Source organism: Lethenteron reissneri, unplaced genomic scaffold (assembly GCF_015708825.2).
Source record: "Lethenteron reissneri isolate LAM-NWPU_2019-01 unplaced genomic scaffold, ASM1570882v1 scaffold_140, whole genome shotgun sequence".
Taxonomy (NCBI): domain Eukaryota; kingdom Metazoa; phylum Chordata; class Hyperoartia; order Petromyzontiformes; family Petromyzontidae; genus Lethenteron; species Lethenteron reissneri.
This window is the reverse complement of record NW_026891113.1, coordinates 403540-426123: the sequence shown is the minus strand read 5'-3', so window position 1 is coordinate 426123 and position 22584 is coordinate 403540. Positions and strand designations below refer to the sequence as shown.

General features: G+C 47.1%; 2 pseudogenes; one reads left to right on the top strand and one right to left on the bottom strand.

Annotated features, from left to right (window-relative positions):
- LOC133362195 (uncharacterized) overlaps positions 1-22584 on the top strand; it is a 426135-nt pseudogene that overhangs the window by 45246 nt on the left and 358305 nt on the right.
- LOC133362194 (zinc finger protein 721-like) overlaps positions 14795-22584 on the bottom strand; it is a 45500-nt pseudogene continuing 37710 nt past the window's right edge.

The window sequence follows — 22584 nt, the reverse complement described above, 5'->3', positions numbered from 1 at the left end:
TGAAGAAGGGGAATAAAAAAAAAATAATAATAAAAACAAAACAATACAAAAATTTTATGACGTAATTTTATTATGTTTTATTTTTTATTAAATAATAAAATAATAATTTAAAACAGAATAAAATTAATTCATAACATTCTTTTATTATTTCCCTTCTATGTGACTTTACCGAAAGAACCAAGAAGATGAAGCAGAAAACAAAACATAATAAAATAATTGTATTATGTTTTATTTTTATTATTTTATTATTTCCCTTCTTCGTGACTTTACCGAAAGAACCAAGAAGGTTAATTTTCTTGCAGAACAATAAAGACCTGACATGTTAAAGATGACTAATCGTCCCTTATTGCTACAATGTTCATAGCGAACACGTGTGGAGGCGAGTTTCAGGTGAAGCATCTCCAGCACACAAGTTGACCCTCACCTGGCAGCATCGTGGCTGTCCGCTGATCACACTCGTGACGTCACACTCATGACGTCACACGCACGAGCTGTAGGGGCGGGGCTCTGTCCGCTCAGTGGCGCTGTTTTCATTAATTTAGCACCACGAGCGGGGAGTCTCATCCCTGTAGTTCCCTGTTGTGGTGCCGCATTCATCACCACGTTGCCCCTCAATTCTTTGCACACGAGGCTATAATATAATAAGTAGTGCGTTCCACTCAGAGGTCGAAAACGGGTTTTGATTCCTTACCCGTACCCTTAAGCTAGAAATGCAGATTGTAAATTTAAAAACATAACAATAAAATGTAAAGTTTATGAAATTGCGGGTGAATAAATTAACAATAAACACGGAATTATGCATGTAAATGTATGTAATTATTCAAACAGTGGGATGTACATACATATTAAAGTTTAATTAGTTAAGCTATGTTGATTAATATGCGGATTGTAAATGTAGAAATTAACTATTGAATGCAATGGCCAAGTCGAGAACAAAGGATTTGTATGCTAGAGGGGAGTTATAAGGGGCTTAAAATCAGACCTCAAGACCATTTCCAGAGGGATTTCACTGAGGATAGACGCTCGACTCCTCGCTCTGCAGATTACCCTTCTCCTGCGAGACCCAGCCTGGCGAGCACGATTGCCTGGCGACTCGGAGAGTTCGTGGCGATCTCTTCAGACGGGTTACAGGGACATCGACACGCCGTACATCAACAAGTAAGTGTCTTCGTTAGTGGATAAACTGGTAATAGCGTGTGTAGTTCGACTTACGTGGCGTTATTGTCTCGGTTAGACGTTAGTGAGAATTTGATTCTTGGCGATTTGAGACAGACATCCACGCAGCTTAGAGGGTGCCTTTAACTCTCAACAACACCCGCGACTATTACTCTGCTCTGAAGAATCAGTCACATGGAGCAGATACACTCTCCACAGCGCCACGCACACACGGGCGAGAAGCCGTTCATGTGCTCTTTGTGTGGGAAGGCATTTTCACGGAAATCACATCTTCACAGTCACCAGAAAACACACACAGGCGAGAAGCCATTCAGGTGCTCTGTTTGTGGGAAGGCATTTGCAGAGAAATCAAATCTTCACAGTCACCAGAAAACACACACTGGCGAGAAGCCGTTCAAGTGCTCTGTTTGTGGGAAGGCATTTTCACATAAATCATATCTTCACAGTCATCAGAAAACACACACGGGCGAGAAGCCGTTCAATTGCTCTATTTGTGGAAAGGCATTTGCGGATAAATCAAATCTTAACAGACACCAGAAAACACACTCGGGTGAAAAGCGAATCAATTGCTCTCCGAGGGAGAGGACATGTTCACGGTCATCACCCCGAAACAAGCATCAGAAGATCCGCAATGATAGGGAAGTGAAATCAAATAGTGAAATTCAAAGTGCTGAAATGAGTCCTGAAAAAAATGCATCTTTCGAACCTAGGCAGGTGGATCCTGAGAGATCGTTGAATGTAGCGGATGTAATGAGTCCTGACGACAATTCATCTTTCGACCCCATGCAGTTGGATCCTGAGAGATGGCTAGATGTAGTGGATGTAATCAGCGCTGAAGACAATTCCACTTTCGACCCCATGCAGTTGGATACTCAAAAATGGCTGCTGGAGTGGCTGGAAAATCAAAGTTTTGAGCACTTCTTTTAGCTGTTGAAGTCCTGGAACGTGCATGTCTGTATCTCTGTAAGATCAATTAATAACGTACAACTCTTTTTGAATCAGTGATTTGCAGCAGTACTCCAAGCTAGTGTGATCATTTGAACAAATATGTTTGATTGCTCTGTGTGTTTGAAGCATTTTCACGGTTAGAAAACGCTTCACAAGTCATCAGGAATAAAAAGCTGGATTCGAAAGTGAAGTCATGAGTTCTAAAGGAAATTCCACTTTCGACCCCATGAAGTTGGATCCAGAGAGATGGCTGGATGTAGTGGAGTGGCTGAAGACTCAAACGTATTGAGTACATCTGTTAACTGTTGCCCTGTGTATATTCGTGTCTCTTAGATATATTTTCAGTGATTTCCAGTACTCCGAGCTAGAGTGATGTTGTGAATGGTCTATACTGTGTTGAGATGAACGTATTCCTTTTAAGTTCCAGAAATGTTCACTTATTTCAGGATGCCAACAATGTTATACTTCTGTAATAAAAAGGACTCAGACACTTCTTGCTGACTCCGTGTCCTTTATTTGGGGTTCGCGTTCTCCTTCCCACACGGCACTCCTCCTGAGACTCTCTCCCTGGCAGCCCCACATCTGCCTTCGCTCCCGTAGCCTTCCACGCTCCTGCAGCTCCGCTGCAGGCTCTTGGTGCAGCCCTCCGGCTGCCCCCACAGCAGCTCCATCGCTGCTCCCTGTTCCTCCGTGCGTGGCGATCTCGCCACCTCCCAACGTCAGCCCTTCGTGGCCTCTATGGCTATCTCGCCATTTCCTACCTCAGCCCTTCGTGGCCTCTGTGGCTATCTCGCCACTTCCTACCTCAGCCCTTCGTGGCCTCTGTGGCTATCTCGCCACTTCCTACCTCAGCCCTTCGTGGCCTCTGTGGCTATCTCGCCATCTCCAACCTCAATCCTCCACTCTCTCTTCCACCCCGCTGGCTGGCGCCGTCATGAGCCCCTCAGCCACCAGGCTGAGGCACGGCGACCACCCAACGTGTTCACCACCCTTCACTCCCCCGACTGCCCCCAGATAGCTTCCTCTCTCCCCGCTATAACTTCTCCCCCACGTCACCCTGACTCCTCCCTCTCGGATCGTCATATCCGCCCCGCCCATTTACGCCCGCATTACACATCCACTACATTCAGCCATCTCTCAGGATCCAACTGCATAGGTTCGAAAGATGCATTTTTTTTCAGGACTCATTTCAGCACTTTGATGCTTGTTTCGGGGTGATGACTGTGAACATGTCCTCTCCCTCGTAGAGCAATTAAATGTCTTTTCACCCGAGTGTGTTTTCTGGTGCCTGTGAAGAGCTGACTTCCATACAAATGCCTTCCCACAAAGAGAGCACCTGAATGGCTTCTCGCCCGAGTGTGTTTTTTGGTGATCTATAAGAATTGATTTCCGTGAAAATGCCTTCCAGCACACACAGCGCAATTGAATGGTTTTTCGCCCGAGTGTGTCTTCTGGTGACTGTTAAGATTTGATTTATCCGCAAATGCCTTCCCACACACAGAGCAATTGAATGGCTTCTCGCCCGAGTGTGTTTTCTGGTGAGTGTTAAGATTTGATTTCAGTGAAAATGCTTTCCCACACACAGAGCAACTGAACGGCTTCTGGCCCGTGTGTGCGTGGCGCTGTGAATAGTTTATCTGCTCCATGTAACTGATTCTTCAGAGCAGAGTAACAGTCGCGGGTGTTGTTGAGAGTTAAAGGCACCCTCTAAGCTGCGTGGATGTCTGTCTCAAATCGCCAAGAAGCAAACTCTCACTAACGTCTAACCGACACACAGTAACGTCTCGTAAGTCGGGCTACACGCGACTACCAGTTTTATCCACTAACGAAGACACTTACTTGTTGATGCACGGCGTGTCGATGTCCCTGTAACCCGTCTGAAAGGTCGCCACGAACTCTCCCAGTCGCCAGGCAATTGTGCTCGCCAGGCTGGGTCTCGCAGGAGAAGCGAGGAGTTGAACGTCTATCCTCAGCGAAATCCCTCTCGAAATGGTCTTGAGGTCTGATTTTAAGCCCCTTATAACTCCCCTCTAGCATTCAAATCCTTTGTTCTCGTCTTGGATTATCATCGACTTTGCATTCAATTGTTACGGAGATTATAACAACAACACAAGCAACGAAAGGGGAGGTATCAGGAACTGGAACAGAACACCGGCCTGTCCTCCGCGCAACAACAACAAGAATAAGAATGGCACAATGAACAACAACGGCAACTGACACGCAAGAACGGCCAACGCGCACAACCCAGAAATGTGATGTTTTAGTGCGTGTCCATGTTGCAGTTCCATCCGCTCGGCTCAAGTCCAACGTCAAAGAGCAAGTGGTAGAGCAGAACGACGAACGGCGCTCAATTGCTCCTTCAAGTCCTCATCCAGCTAGCACACCAGGTAACACCCAGTGCGACGGGAGCTGAAGAATCTGTGACGAGAAGGAGAATCCAATCCCCTGAGGCACAGCACAACAACGCACATCCGCATGTCGTACACGACAGCCACCCGGCCTCAGGGTAGTGGAGATGATGTAAATCCAGCCCGCTTAAAAAAAACTCCCCATAAATACCCAAAATAACGCAATGGATGCCCCAGTATTTACATTTTAACAACAATATTATTTACACGTGACAACAACAACAACAAAATTTCCTGCTCTTACCCACCAGCAGTCCTCCCTTGGGGACCAGCAGACATCGCACGTACACAGCATGTACCCACGGTCACTCTCAGCAACCCAACAAAACGCCTAATCGCACACCCTCGCGTGGAGAGAGCCACGCTCCCCAGCGGTAACGTTTAACTCGCCCTAACCCCCACCGTGGTCGTCAACCCACAGCAACATCCACTGACCATACTCTCAGCTAGTGCAATTTCGGGGATGAGCAGCAACTCGGCCACGCTCCTCCCTTACTATCCCATCAGAGATGGACACACACCAGCCTCGTATAGTCCGATGCTTTATAGCCCAGGGAAGGTTCATCCCCCGGCAATGCCAGACCCCCTGTACTCCCCCCACGGGGCAATGTTCTCTTATAGAGACAATAACACCCTAACCCAGATCCCGTGAGCCCCCGGCACACCAGGTTCAGTCTGCCACCGCACAACTGAACCATGACTCCCCGAGCCATATGAGCACATGGCCCATTAGTTTAAGACATACCACGGAGGTTTCGCCTCCGGGCTGTCAGGTCAGCCATCAGCCATAGGCCGATGTGACCACAACTCGTGCATCACCCAATCAACAATGGCAGGCATAACAGATGGAATATTTGCCCCACCGCGGTTTTTCCCGCGCGCTCAAAATGGCGGCCCCCTTTGCCCAGCGCGTTCGCGCAATATCTCGCGCGCACTCAAAATGGCGGCCCTTTCCGCAAAGCGCATCGTCGCCATACCCCGCGTGCGCGCAAAATGGCGGCCCAACGTGCGAACACGTGGCCAGTTTTCTCCATTCGTGCACCCCAGCTTCCCTTAGCTGGGGGTCACAAGACGCATCCCCCGTCACGTTATAACAACCCCACCAACGATAGACGCACAGCCCCAGCTTGCTGCGCACAGCTGTCATATCGTGGAATTTTTAACCAATATTTTACCAACCACATTGGTTACACAACCCAACTCGCCAAGCAACTCGTGGCTGCATGCAATCAACCAATACACGACGCCACTTGGCGCCCATTTACGATCCCATTAGCATTAACATCTAAGCCACCCACAACGGCGTCATCGCGCCCCCCCATTTTCAAAAAGCTCAATTACCCCTATAATATACACGCAATCTCGTGTGCACAACACCCATACAACCAAATTTTTAGGGTCCCCCTCTATAATATACACGCAATCTCGTGTGCACAACAACCATACAACCAAATATTTGGGTCCCCCTCGAATTTGTTACCAATTTCCAACAAGTACGCACAATATAATAACAATCTCAATTCCAATAGTCAACCACTGCATCGCACCCCATAACCATACAGAACGGTATAACAGCACATGCAATCAGCATATCGCGATCACACGCGTACATTTAAGCACAATAGCAAGCAGATCAGCAGGCAACCAACACACCATTAATCCTGTCGTAACTTTGCAGCAACAACACAATTATTCTCTCTCTTGCAACAATCGCATCGCACACAGCACCTCGCAGCACAATACACCAAAAAAATATATATTTTTTCAATTAAGCCCATCGCACAAGGCAACCCACGAGATAATACAGCGCAAGATACCCGACGCTCCCAAGTTAATAATTAACTTCACCATCAAGATAACAACTCCACGCAGCAGCGCACACACACAATTTGACACTCAGCAAATACAGCAGACTCTCCGTCCATTCTCAACACACGCACACACTTACATTGACACCATTAACAAGCAGATAGCGCGTTCATCGTTATTACACACACATACACACAGTCCGAACCGCGCTCCGCACAATCGAGTCATAAGAGAAAACCAAAATAGCCCCCCCGGCCCTCGAAAGATGAGTGAGGTGTGTGTTAAGGCCGGGTGCGTATCGTTATGACTCGCCCGGGGCTGCAGCAAGAAGAGGACAGCAGGGTGGCAACTTGAGACGCCTCGCAGAACTCGTTCGGCGACTTGACGGCTCCGTTGTCACGCACCCGAGCCAGGACGGGAAGCTCCCGCCCCAGCAGCTGCAGCATCGGCGTCTTCTCCTCGCAGCACCCCCTCGAAAAACAGCAGCTCACAGCAGGCTGCTCACCCCGCGGCACCTCCAGATGGCAGCGCAAGGCTGCCTCTCCGCCGCGATGTTGAAGATGGCGGCGTCCTCCCGCCGCGGTGAAGACAAGATGGCGGCTTCCCGCCGTTTCTCCCCTGCCACGCCCAAGATGGCGTCTTCGTGCCACGTGGCAATGGCGCTGGCAGCGCAGGAAAGGCAGAGGCCTGCGGATCACCACCGGGCCTCCCCGACGTCGTCCTCGGCGTGGTGAACTCACAGTTGCGCCAGCACGATTTTCAAGGTCCCCATCTGCATCACCATCTGTCTCCATCGTAAGTTGGCATCCTCCGGCACAGACAGGTCCACCGACGCGGCGACACCTTGCTCACCCGGACCCGTACTCGTTCCAGAACGGATCTCCTCTTCCATCGCAGGCAGGTCCACTGTCTGAGGAAGGTCGTCGTCGTCGGATGATTTAGCAGGAATATTTTTTTTTCTTCTTTCTCTCAGTTGTTTTGAGATGCCGTTTCACTTCTGACTCCAGTGTAATAAAAGGACTCGAACACTTCTCGCTGACTCCGTGTCCTTTATTTGGGGTTCGCGTTCTCCTTCCCACACGGCACTCCTCCTGAGACTCTCTCCCTGGCAGCCCCACATCTGCCTTCGCTCCCGTAGCCTTCCACGCTCCTGCAGCTCCGCTGCAGGCTCTTGGTACAGCCCTCTGGCTGCTCCCCCAGCAGCTCCATCGCTGCTCCCTGTTCCTCCGTGCGTGGCGATCTCGCCACCTCCCAATGTCAGCCCTTCGTGGCCTCTATGGCTATCTCGCCATTTCCAACCTCAATCCTCCACTCTCTCTTCCACCCCGCTGGCTGGCGCCGTCATGAGCCCCTCAGCCACCAGGCTGAGGCACGGCGACCACCCAACGTGTTCACCACCCTTCACTCCCCCGACTGCCCCCAGATAGCTTCCTCTCTCCCCGCTATAACTTCTCCCCCACGTCACCCTGACTCCTCCCTCTCGGATCGTCATATCCGCCCCGCCCATTTACGCCCGCATTACACATCCACTACATTCAGCCATCTCTCAGGATCCAACTGCATAGGTTCGAAAGATGCATTTTTTTTCAGGACTCATTTCAGCACTTTGATGCTTGTTTCGGGGTGATGACTGTGAACATGTCCTCTCCCTCGTAGAGCAATTAAATGTCTTTTCACCCGAGTGTGTTTTCTGGTGCCTGTGAAGAGCTGACTTCCATGCAAATGCCTTCCCACAAAGAGAGCACCTGAATGGCTTCTCGCCCGAGTGTGTTTTTTGGTGATCTATAAGAATTGATTTCCGTGAAAATGCCTTCCAGCACACACAGCGCAATTGAATGGTTTTTCGCCCGAGTGTGTCTTCTGGTGACTGTTAAGATTTGATTTATCCGCAAATGCCTTCCCACACACAGAGCAATTGAATGGCTTCTCGCCCGAGTGTGTTTTCTGGTGAGTGTTAAGATTTGATTTCAGTGAAAATGCTTTCCCACACACAGAGCAACTGAACGGCTTCTGGCCCGTGTGTGCGTGGCGCTGTGAATAGTTTATCTGCTCCATGTAACTGATTCTTCAGAGCAGAGTAACAGTCGCGGGTGTTGTTGAGAGTTAAAGGCACCCTCTAAGCTGCGTGGATGTCTGTCTCAAATCGCCAAGAAGCAAACTCTCACTAACGTCTAACCGACACACAGTAACGTCTCGTAAGTCGGGCTACACGCGACTACCAGTTTTATCCACTAACGAAGACACTTACTTGTTGATGCACGGCGTGTCGATGTCCCTGTAACCCGTCTGAAAGGTCGCCACGAACTCTCCCAGTCGCCAGGCAATTGTGCTCGCCAGGCTGGGTCTCGCAGGAGAAGCGAGGAGTTGAACGTCTATCCTCAGCGAAATCCCTCTCGAAATGGTCTTGAGGTCTGATTTTAAGCCCCTTATAACTCCCCTCTAGCATTCAAATCCTTTGTTCTCGTCTTGGATTATCATCGACTTTGCATTCAATTGTTACGGAGATTATAACAACAACACAAGCAACGAAAGGGGAGGTATCAGGAACTGGAACAGAACACCGGCCTGTCCTCCGCGCAACAACAACAAGAATAAGAATGGCACAATGAACAACAACGGCAACTGACACGCAAGAACGGCCAACGCGCACAACCCAGAAATGTGATGTTTTAGTGCGTGTCCATGTTGCAGTTCCATCCGCTCGGCTCAAGTCCAACGTCAAAGAGCAAGTGGTAGAGCAGAACGACGAACGGCGCTCAATTGCTCCTTCAAGTCCTCATCCAGCTAGCACACCAGGTAACACCCAGTGCGACGGGAGCTGAAGAATCTGTGACGAGAAGGAGAATCCAATCCCCTGAGGCACAGCACAACAACGCACATCCGCATGTCGTACACGACAGCCACCCGGCCTCAGGGTAGTGGAGATGATGTAAATCCAGCCCGCTTAAAAAAAACTCCCCATAAATACCCAAAATAACGCAATGGATGCCCCAGTATTTACATTTTAACAACAATATTATTTACACGTGACAACAACAACAACAAAATTTCCTGCTCTTACCCACCAGCAGTCCTCCCTTGGGGACCAGCAGACATCGCACGTACACAGCATGTACCCACGGTCACTCTCAGCAACCCAACAAAACGCCTAATCGCACACCCTCGCGTGGAGAGAGCCACGCTCCCCAGCGGTAACGTTTAACTCGCCCTAACCCCCACCGTGGTCGTCAACCCACAGCAACATCCACTGACCATACTCTCAGCTAGTGCAATTTCGGGGATGAGCAGCAACTCGGCCACGCTCCTCCCTTACTATCCCATCAGAGATGGACACACACCAGCCTCGTATAGTCCGATGCTTTATAGCCCAGGGAAGGTTCATCCCCCGGCAATGCCAGACCCCCTGTACTCCCCCCACGGGGCAATGTTCTCTTATAGAGACAATAACACCCTAACCCAGATCCCGTGAGCCCCCGGCACACCAGGTTCAGTCTGCCACCGCACAACTGAACCATGACTCCCCGAGCCATATGAGCACATGGCCCATTAGTTTAAGACATACCACGGAGGTTTCGCCTCCGGGCTGTCAGGTCAGCCATCAGCCATAGGCCGATGTGACCACAACTCGTGCATCACCCAATCAACAATGGCAGGCATAACAGATGGAATATTTGCCCCACCGCGGTTTTTCCCGCGCGCTCAAAATGGCGGCCCCCTTTGCCCAGCGCGTTCGCGCAATATCTCGCGCGCACTCAAAATGGCGGCCCTTTCCGCAAAGCGCATCGTCGCCATACCCCGCGTGCGCGCAAAATGGCGGCCCAACGTGCGAACACGTGGCCAGTTTTCTCCATTCGTGCACCCCAGCTTCCCTTAGCTGGGGGTCACAAGACGCATCCCCCGTCACGTTATAACAACCCCACCAACGATAGACGCACAGCCCCAGCTTGCTGCGCACAGCTGTCATATCGTGGAATTTTTAACCAATATTTTACCAACCACATTGGTTACACAACCCAACTCGCCAAGCAACTCGTGGCTGCATGCAATCAACCAATACACGACGCCACTTGGCGCCCATTTACGATCCCATTAGCATTAACATCTAAGCCACCCACAACGGCGTCATCGCGCCCCCCCATTTTCAAAAAGCTCAATTACCCCTATAATATACACGCAATCTCGTGTGCACAACACCCATACAACCAAATTTTTAGGGTCCCCCTCTATAATATACACGCAATCTCGTGTGCACAACAACCATACAACCAAATATTTGGGTCCCCCTCGAATTTGTTACCAATTTCCAACAAGTACGCACAATATAATAACAATCTCAATTCCAATAGTCAACCACTGCATCGCACCCCATAACCATACAGAACGGTATAACAGCACATGCAATCAGCATATCGCGATCACACGCGTACATTTAAGCACAATAGCAAGCAGATCAGCAGGCAACCAACACACCATTAATCCTGTCGTAACTTTGCAGCAACAACACAATTATTCTCTCTCTTGCAACAATCGCATCGCACACAGCACCTCGCAGCACAATACACCAAAAAAATATATATTTTTTCAATTAAGCCCATCGCACAAGGCAACCCACGAGATAATACAGCGCAAGATACCCGACGCTCCCAAGTTAATAATTAACTTCACCATCAAGATAACAACTCCACGCAGCAGCGCACACACACAATTTGACACTCAGCAAATACAGCAGACTCTCCGTCCATTCTCAACACACGCACACACTTACATTGACACCATTAACAAGCAGATAGCGCGTTCATCGTTATTACACACACATACACACAGTCCGAACCGCGCTCCGCACAATCGAGTCATAAGAGAAAACCAAAATAGCCCCCCCGGCCCTCGAAAGATGAGTGAGGTGTGTGTTAAGGCCGGGTGCGTATCGTTATGACTCGCCCGGGGCTGCAGCAAGAAGAGGACAGCAGGGTGGCAACTTGAGACGCCTCGCAGAACTCGTTCGGCGACTTGACGGCTCCGTTGTCACGCACCCGAGCCAGGACGGGAAGCTCCCGCCCCAGCAGCTGCAGCATCGGCGTCTTCTCCTCGCAGCACCCCCTCGAAAAACAGCAGCTCACAGCAGGCTGCTCACCCCGCGGCACCTCCAGATGGCAGCGCAAGGCTGCCTCTCCGCCGCGATGTTGAAGATGGCGGCGTCCTCCCGCCGCGGTGAAGACAAGATGGCGGCTTCCCGCCGTTTCTCCCCTGCCACGCCCAAGATGGCGTCTTCGTGCCACGTGGCAATGGCGCTGGCAGCGCAGGAAAGGCAGAGGCCTGCGGATCACCACCGGGCCTCCCCGACGTCGTCCTCGGCGTGGTGAACTCACAGTTGCGCCAGCACGATTTTCAAGGTCCCCATCTGCATCACCATCTGTCTCCATCGTAAGTTGGCATCCTCCGGCACAGACAGGTCCACCGACGCGGCGACACCTTGCTCACCCGGACCCGTACTCGTTCCAGAACGGATCTCCTCTTCCATCGCAGGCAGGTCCACTGTCTGAGGAAGGTCGTCGTCGTCGGATGATTTAGCAGGAATATTTTTTTTTCTTCTTTCTCTCAGTTGTTTTGAGATGCCGTTTCACTTCTGACTCCAGTGTAATAAAAGGACTCGAACACTTCTCGCTGACTCCGTGTCCTTTATTTGGGGTTCGCGTTCTCCTTCCCACACGGCACTCCTCCTGAGACTCTCTCCCTGGCAGCCCCACATCTGCCTTCGCTCCCGTAGCCTTCCACGCTCCTGCAGCTCCGCTGCAGGCTCTTGGTACAGCCCTCTGGCTGCTCCCCCAGCAGCTCCATCGCTGCTCCCTGTTCCTCCGTGCGTGGCGATCTCGCCACCTCCCAATGTCAGCCCTTCGTGGCCTCTATGGCTATCTCGCCATTTCCAACCTCAATCCTCCACTCTCTCTTCCACCCCGCTGGCTGGCGCCGTCATGAGCCCCTCAGCCACCAGGCTGAGGCACGGCGACCACCCAACGTGTTCACCACCCTTCACTCCCCCGACTGCCCCCAGATAGCTTCCTCTCTCCCCGCTATAACTTCTCCCCCACGTCACCCTGACTCCTCCCTCTCGGATCGTCATATCCGCCCCGCCCATTTACGCCCGCATTACACATCCACTACATTCAGCCATCTCTCAGGATCCAACTGCATAGGTTCGAAAGATGCATTTTTTTTCAGGACTCATTTCAGCACTTTGATGCTTGTTTCGGGGTGATGACTGTGAACATGTCCTCTCCCTCGTAGAGCAATTAAATGTCTTTTCACCCGAGTGTGTTTTCTGGTGCCTGTGAAGAGCTGACTTCCATGCAAATGCCTTCCCACAAAGAGAGCACCTGAATGGCTTCTCGCCCGAGTGTGTTTTTTGGTGATCTATAAGAATTGATTTCCGTGAAAATGCCTTCCAGCACACACAGCGCAATTGAATGGTTTTTCGCCCGAGTGTGTCTTCTGGTGACTGTTAAGATTTGATTTATCCGCAAATGCCTTCCCACACACAGAGCAATTGAATGGCTTCTCGCCCGAGTGTGTTTTCTGGTGAGTGTTAAGATTTGATTTCAGTGAAAATGCTTTCCCACACACAGAGCAACTGAACGGCTTCTGGCCCGTGTGTGCGTGGCGCTGTGAATAGTTTATCTGCTCCATGTAACTGATTCTTCAGAGCAGAGTAACAGTCGCGGGTGTTGTTGAGAGTTAAAGGCACCCTCTAAGCTGCGTGGATGTCTGTCTCAAATCGCCAAGAAGCAAACTCTCACTAACGTCTAACCGACACACAGTAACGTCTCGTAAGTCGGGCTACACGCGACTACCAGTTTTATCCACTAACGAAGACACTTACTTGTTGATGCACGGCGTGTCGATGTCCCTGTAACCCGTCTGAAAGGTCGCCACGAACTCTCCCAGTCGCCAGGCAATTGTGCTCGCCAGGCTGGGTCTCGCAGGAGACGCGAGGAGTTGAGCGTCTATCCTCAGCGAAATCCCTCTCGAAATGGTCTTGAGGTCTAATTTTAAGCCCCTTATAACTCCCCTCTAGCATTCAAATCCTTTGTTCTCGTCTTGGATTATCATCGACTTTGCATTCAATTGTTAATTTATACATTAACAATCCGCATATGTAGCAACATAGCTTAGCTAATCCGGCCATTGTAATTTAACCTTAATACATATGCATATCTCACTGCATAATTGTACGCTTCCGTTTAAATAACGATCTACATATCCATGCATAATTCAGTGCTTCGTGTTAATTTGCCAATATTCACCCGACAATGTCCTTTAAACTGATGCAAGTTTAGAGGATTTAACATCGACATAGAGTCTGAAGTATCAAAATGCTGATGTCCGGTTCGATTTCGACTAAGAGGTGCAAATGTATACTGTACTGACTTTGTTTTATAAAAAAATATTTAAGTATTTGTGTTGATATGAGCGCGTCAGTAAATCAAGGTGATTTGTTTAATTTAATTCACGACAATTATTACTATTGCTGTCATACACTTTTATTGATAATCGAAATGGTATCACTTCTGTTTTATAAGGATATTAAAGTTAAAACGCGTAGAAACACATGCACACTCGTGTGTGAATGCACACCGCTGTATAGAAAGTCGTGTTTATAAGCACACTTGTGTGTGTATGTCTACTCGTCCGTGTTTTTTAAAGGAAGGATATGGTTGAAATAACGTACGATCAGTCATCTTTAAAAACAATTCAGGTCTTTATTAATCTGCAAGAAAATTCACGTTAACACTCGTATCGAAATCTTTTTTAATACGCTTGCTCAAACAGGAAGGAACTAGGCAAATTATTTCCCAATAGGAATTCAACAGTTAAAACATATTCTTAAAATCTAACACGTAAACGTCGATTTCCCCATTGACGTCCTTTTCGACTGAAGCAATCAAACACAAGAACAACGAACGTGCAATCCACGCACAATCTTAAATCAATTATTTTAAGTTATTTTATTTATTACACAATGATAAAAAAAAATTAAAGAACATGTTTAAAATATTGAGTAAAGTTGTGATCACAGTATTTCTCCGACTTTAGCTCAACAAAACCACTTAACCACGAGAGTAAAATTAGAAATTGAACCACCACACAACCACTGCGCTTCACAAAACATCAACAAGTAGTCCGATAGGACTTCAAAGCACCACCTTAACGTGACGAAGTCTAGAATAAACTTTAACACGCAATTAGCTGTGAGAGGATGACATGGCACCTTCTACCATAAACACCAAACATTTACCAGTCCCGATGATACAACCACCAGACGAAGCAACGCATCTATAGAAGTATAACATTGTTGTCATCCTGAAATAAGTGAACACTTCTGGAACTTAAAAGGAATACGTTCATCTGAACACATTATAGAGCATTCACAACATCACTCTAGCTCGGAGTACTGGAAATTACTGAAAAAAATTATCTAAGAGACACGAATATTCACAGGGCAACAGTTAACAGATGTACTCAATACGTTTGAGTCTTCAGCCACTCCGCTACATCCAGCCATCTCTCCGGATCCAACTTCATGGGGTCGAAAGTGGAATTGTCGTTAGCGCTGATTACATCCACTACATCTAGCCGTCTCTCAGTATCTAACTGCATAGGTTCGAAAGAGGAATTGTCGTCAGGACTCATTACATCCGCTACATTCAGCAATATCTCATGATCACCTGCAAAGGTTCGAAAGATGAATTTTTTTCAGGACTCATTGAGGCACTCTGCATTTCCCTTTTTGATTTCATTTCCCGATCATTGCGGATGTTCTGATGCTTGTTTCGGGGTGATGACTGTGAACATGTCCTCTCCCTCGTAGAGCAATTAAATGTCTTTTCACCCGAGTGTGTTTTCTGGTGCCTGTGAAGAGCTGACTTCCATGCAAATGCCTTCCCACAAAGAGAGCACCTGAATGGCTTCTCGCCCGAGTGTGTTTTTTGGTGATCTATAAGAATTGATTTCCGTGAAAATGCCTTCCCGCACACAGCGCAATTGAATGGTTTTTCGCCCGAGTGTGTCTTCTGGTGACTGTTAAGATTTGATTTATCCGCAAATGCCTTCCCACACACAGAGCAATTGAATGGCTTCTCGCCCGAGTGTGTTTTCTGGTGAGTGTTAAGATTTGATTTCAGTGAAAATGCTTTCCCACACACAGAGCAACTGAACGGCTTCTGGCCCGTGTGTGCGTGGCGCTGTGAATAGTTTATCTGCTCCATGTAACTGATTCTTCAGAGCAGAGTAACAGTCGCGGGTGTTGTTGAGAGTTAAAGGCACCCTCTAAGCTGCGTGGATGTCTGTCTCAAATCGCCAAGAAGCAAACTCTCACTAACGTCTAACCGACACACAGTAACGTCTCGTAAGTCGGGCTACACGCGACTACCAGTTTTATCCACTAACGAAGACACTTACTTGTTGATGCACGGCGTGTCGATGTCCCTGTAACCCGTCTGAAAGGTCGCCACGAACTCTCCCAGTCGCCAGGCAATTGTGCTCGCCAGGCTGGGTCTCGCAGGAGACGCGAGGAGTTGAGCGTCTATCCTCAGCGAAATCCCTCTCGAAATGGTCTTGAGGTCTAATTTTAAGCCCCTTATAACTCCCCTCTAGCATTCAAATCCTTTGTTCTCGTCTTGGATTATCATCGACTTTGCATTCAATTGTTAATTTTTACATTAACAATCCGCATATGTAGCAACATAGCTTAGCTAATCCGGCCATTGTAATTTAACCTTAATACATATGCATATCTCACTGCATAATTGTACGCTTCCGTTTAAATAACGATCTACATATCCATGCATAATTCAGTGCTTCGTGTTAATTTGCCAATATTCACCCGACAATGTCCTTTAAACTGATGCAAGTTTAGAGGATTTAACATCGACATAGAGTCTGAAGTATCAAAATGCTGATGTCCGGTTCGATTTCGACTAAGAGGTGCAAATGTATACTGTACTGACTTTGTTTTATAAAAAAATATTTAAGTATTTGTGTTGATATGAGCGCGTCAGTAAATCAAGGTGATTTGTTTAATTTAATTCACGACAATTATTACTATTGCTGTCATACACTTTTATTGATAATCGAAATGGTATCACTTCTGTTTTATAAGGATATTAAAGTTAAAACTCGTAGAGACACATGCACACTCGTGTGTGAATGCACACCGCTGTATAGAAAGTCGTGTTTATAAGCACACTTGTGTGTGTATGTCTACTCGTCCGTGTTTTTTTAAAGGAAGGATATGGTTGAAATAACGTACGATCAGTCATCTTTAAAAACAATTCAGGTCTTTATTAATCTGCAAGAAAATTCACGTTAACACTCGTATCGAAATATTTTTTAATACGCTTGCTCAAACAGGAAGGAACTAGGCAAATTATTTCCCAATAGGAATTCAACAGTTAAAACATATTCTTAAAATCTAACACGTAAACGTCGATTTCCCCATTGACGTCCTTTTCGACTGAAGCAATCAAACACAAGAACAACGAACGTGCAATCCACGCACACTCTGAAACCTATACTTTAAGTTATTTTGTTTATTACACAATGATAAAAAAAATTAAAGAACATGTTTAAAATATTGAGCAAAGTTGTGATCACAGTATTTCTCCAACTTTAAATCAACAAAACCACTTAACCACGAGAGTAAAATTAGAAATTGAACCACCACACAACCACTGCGCATCACACCACATCAACAAGTAGTCCGATAGGACTACGAAGCACCACCTTAACGTGACGAAGTCTAGAATAAACTTTAACACGCAATTAGCTGTGAGAGGATGACATGGCACCTTCTACCATAAACACCAAACATTTACCAGTCCCGATGATACAACCATCAGACGAAGCAACGCATCTATAGAAGTATAACATTGTTGTCATCCTGAAATAAGTGAACACTTCTGGAAATTAAAAGGAATACGTTCATCTGAACACAGTATAGACCATTCACAACATCACTCTAGCTCGGAGTACTGGAAATCACTGAAAAAATATATCTAAGAGACACGAATATACACAGGGCAACAGTTAACAGATGTACTCAATACGTCTTCAGCCACTCCACTACATCCAGCCATCTCTCCGGATCCAACTTCATGGGGTCGAAAGAGGAATTGTCGTCAGCGCTGATTACATCCACTACATCTCGCCATCTTTCAGGATCCACCTGCATAGGTTCGAAAGATGCATTTTTTCAGGACTCATTGCAGCACTTTGAATTCTACATTTTGATTTCACTTCCCTATCATTGCGGATCTTCTGGTGCTTGTTTCGGGGTGATGGCCGTGAACATGTCCTCTCCCTCGTAGAGCAATGAAATGGCTTCTAGCCCGAGTGTGTTTTCTTGTGACTGAAGATTTTATTTCCGTGAAAATGCCTTCCCGCACACAGCGCAATTGAATGGCTTCTCGTTCGTGTGTGTTTTCTGGTGTCTCTTTAGATGTGATTTCTCCGCAAATGCATTCCCACAAACAGAGCAACTGAATGGCTTCTCACCCGAGTGTGTTTTCTGGTGTCTGTTAAGATGTGATTTATGTGAAAATGCCTTCCCACACGCAGAGCATTTGAATGGCTTCTCGCCCGTGTGTGTCTTCTGGTGATCGTTAAGATTCGATTTCCGTGAAAATGCCTTCCCACACACAGAGCAATTGAACGGCTTCTCGCCCGCGTGTATTTTATGGTGTCTGTTAAGATGGGATTTCCGTGAAAATGCCTTCCCACACACAGAGCAACTGAACGGCTTCTCGCCCGCGTGTGTTTTATGGTGTCTGTTAAGATGGGATTTCCGTGAAAATGCCTTCCCACACACAGAGCAACTGAACGGCTTCTCGCCCGTGTGTGCGTGGCGATGTGGATAGTTTATCTGCTCCATGTGACTGATTCTTCAGAGCAGAGTAACAGTCGCGGGTGTTGTTGAGAGTTAAAGGCACCCTCTAAGCTGCGTGGATGTCTGTCTCAAATCGCCAAAAAGCAAACTCTCACTAACGTCTAACCGACACACAGTAACGTCTCGTAAGTCGGGCTACACGCGACTACCAGTTGTATCCACTAACGAAGACACTTACTTGTTGATGCACGGCGTGTCGATGTCCCTGTAACCCGTCTGAAGAGATCGCCACGAACTCTCCCAGTCGCCAGGCAATCGAGCTCGCCAGGCTGGGTCTCGCAGGAGAAGGGTAATCTGCAGAGCGAAGAGTTGCGCGTCTATCCTCAGTGAAATCCCTCTCGAAATGGTCTTGAGGTCTGATTTTAAGCCCCTTATAACTCCCCTCTAGCATTCAATTCCTTTGTTCTCGTCTTGGATTATCATCGACTTTGCATTCAATTGTTAATTTCTACATTAACAATCCGCATATGTAGCAACATAGCTTAGCTAATCCGGCCATTGCAATTTAACCTTAATACATATGCATATCTCACTGCATAATTGTATGCTTCCGTTTAAATAAAGATATACATATCCATGCATAATTTCGTGCTTCGTGATAATTTGCCAATATTCACCCGACAATGTCCTTTAAACTGAAGCAAGTTTAGAGGATTTAACATCGACATACAGTCTGAAGTATCAAAATGCTGATGTCCAGTTCGATTTCGACTAAGAGGTACAAATATATACTGTACTGACTTTGTTTTATGAAAAATATATTTAAGTATTTGTGTTGATATGAGCGCGTCAGTAAATCAAGGTGATTTGTTTAATTTAATTCACGACAATTATTACGATTGCTGTCATACACTTTTATTGATAATCGAAATTGTATCGCTTGTAAGCGTGTGTGAGCAATGTCTTTCTCCAACTTTAGCTCAACAAGACCACTTAACAACGAGAGTAAAATCAGGAATTGAAACACCTCACAACCAATGCGCATCACACTACATCAACAAGTAATCCGATAGGACTACGAAGCACCACCTTAACGTGACAAAGTTTGGAATCAACAAGACAGCACGCTCACATCATTTGCTGTGCAATAATTACAACACATGCCACCTTCTAGCATAAGCACCAGCCATTACAGCAGGGAACTGTAGCCATGTGTATGGACATGGGTGTGTACTTCTCTGTGGGTATATTCGTGTGTATGTGCACTCGTGTGTGTATTTACACTCGTTCATGGACACGTGTGGGTCTGTACACGTGTGTGTATGTATGTACAATCGCGTGTGCTCGCATATTTGTGTGTGTTGAAACGCAATCCCTGAGCATGCACACTGCTGTATACGTGCACATGTGTTTATGTATATTGCTGTGTGCAATTACACTGTGCATGTATCTACACCCCGATGCATTTACACTCATTTGTGCATCTATACATATGTGTCGTATGTATAAATGCACAAATGGGTGTACGCACTCGTGTATGCATGTGCACCCGTGTGTGTATGTACAAAGCGGTGTGTATGCACATTCGTGCATTTTCCTACAGCACTGTGTATGTCCACTCGTGTGTGGGTGTGTGTACAACGGAGTGTATATGTGGGGAGCGGTGGTGTAGCGGTTAGCGCGCTGCGCTATGAACCCGGCTACACGGGTTCGATTCCCGCTCACGGCCAACACCAGTGACGATTATCTGAACCGGTCCCGGGCCTCCCCTAGGTCGACTCAGCCTCAAATGAGTACCTGGTGCGGTGTGTAAACATTGCCACGAGGGAGACGAAGGCGGTCGGGCGTGGTGCTGCCCACCCACCCCCTCGTGTACCGTTGCGGCCTTCATAGGTGCTCGCTAACAGCACTTGCCCCTACAGTCTGTTAAGGCTATACGGGGGATCTTTATCTTTGTGTGTACAAAGCGGGGTGGATGCACATTCGTGCATTTTTCTCCACCGCGGTGTATGTAAACTCGTGTGTGGGTGTGTGTACAAGGGAGTGTATATGTGTACTCGTGTAAGTTTGTATAGTGGAACACACAACTTATTTTCATATCGTTTCGTACAAATCATTGAGGGGCAACGTGGTGATGAATGCGGCACCACAACAGGGAACTACAGGGATGAGACTCCCCGCTCGTGGTGCTAAATTAATGAAAACAGCGCCACTGAGCGGACAGAGCCCCGCCCCTACAGCTCGTGCGTGTGACGTCATGAGTGTGACGTCATGAGTGTGATCAGCGGACAGCCACGATGCTGCCAGGTGAGGGTCAACTTGTGTGCTGGAGATGCTTCACCTGAAACTCGCCTCCACGCGTGTTCGCTATGAACATTGTAGCAATAAGGGACGATTAGTCATCTTTAACATGTCAGGTCTTTATTGTTCTGCAAGAAAATTCACGTTAATACTCGTATCGAAATCTTTATTCATACGCATGCTCAAACAGGAAGGAACTAGGCAAATTATTTCCCAATAGGAATTCAACAGTTAAAACATATTCTTAAAATCTAACACGTAAACGTCGATTTCCCCATCGACGTCCTTTTGACTGAAGCCATTCGTCCAGAAGTCCAAGCCATCAAACACAAGAACAACGAACGTGCAATCCACGCACACTCTGAAACCTATTACTTTAAGTTATTTTGTTTATTACACAATGATAAAATATTTTTTAAGAACATCTTCTTGGTTCTTTCGGTAAAGTCACGTAGAATGGAAATAATAAAATAATAAAAATAAAACATCATAAAATATTATTATTTTATTATTTCCATTCTACGTCACTTTACCTGAAAGAACCAAGAAGATGAATCCCTGCAGTCACGAAAGCTTTAAATCGAAAATTAAGAACATGTTTAAAATATTGAGCAAAGTTGTGATCACAGTATTTCTCCAACTTTAAATCAACAAAACCACTTAACCACGAGAGTAAAATTAGAAATTGAACCACCACACAACCACTGCGCATCACACCACATCAACAAGTAGTCCGATAGGACTACAAAGCACCACCTTAACGTGACGAAGTCTAGAATAAACTTTAACACGCAATTAGCTGTGAGAGGATGACATGGCACCTTCTACCATAAACACCAAACATTTACCAGTCCCGATGATACAACCACCAGACGAAGCCACGCATCTATAGAAGTATAACATTGTTGTCATCCTGAAATAAGTGAACACTTCTGGAACTTAAAAGGAAGGCTTTCATCTGAACACATTATAGAGCATTCACAACATCACTCTAGCTCGGAGTACTGGAAATCACTGAAAAAATATATCTTAGATACGCGAATATACACAATGCAACAGTTAACAGATGTACTCAATACGTCTTCAGCCACTCCACTACATCCAGCCATCTCTCCGGATCCAACTTCATGGGGTCGAAAGAGGAATTGTCGTCAGCGCTGATTACATCCACTACATCTCGCCATCTTTCAGGATCCACCTGCATAGGTTCGAAAGATGCATTTTTTCAGGACTCATTGCAGCACTTTGAATTCTACATTTTGATTTCACTTCCCTATCATTGCGGATCTTCTGGTGCTTGTTTCGGGGTGATGGCCGTGAACATGTCCTCTCCCTCGTAGAGCAATGAAATGGCTTCTAGCCCGAGTGTGTTTTCTTGTGACTGAAGATTTTATTTCCGTGAAAATGCCTTCCCGCACACAGCGCAATTGAATGGCTTCTCGTTCGTGTGTGTTTTCTGGTGTCTCTTTAGATGTGATTTCTCCGCAAATGCCTTCCCACAAACAGAGCAACTGAATGGCTTCTCACCCGAGTGTGTTTTCTGGTGTCTGTTAAGATGTGATTTATGTGAAAATGCCTTCCCACACGCAGAGCATTTGAATGGCTTCTCGCCCGTGTGTGTCTTCTAGTGATCGTTAAGATTCGATTTCCGTGAAAATGCCTTCCCACACACAGAGCAATTGAACGGCTTCTCGCCCGCGTGTATTTTATGGTGTCTGTTAAGATGGGATTTCCGTGAAAATGCCTTCCCACACACAGAGCAACTGAACGGCTTCTCGCCCGCGTGTGTTTTATGGTGTATGTTAAGATGGGATTTCCGTGAAAATGCCTTCCCACACACAGAGCAATTGAACGGCTTCTCGCCCGTGTGTGCGTGGCGATGTGGATAGTTTATCTGCTCCATGTGACTGATTCTTCAGAGCAGAGTAACAGTCGCGGGTGTTGTTGAGAGTTAAAGGCACCCTCTAAGCTGCGTGGATGTCTGTCTCAAATCGCCAAGAAGCAAACTCTCACTACCGTCTAACCAAGACACACAGTAACGTCTCGTAAGTCGGGCTACACGCG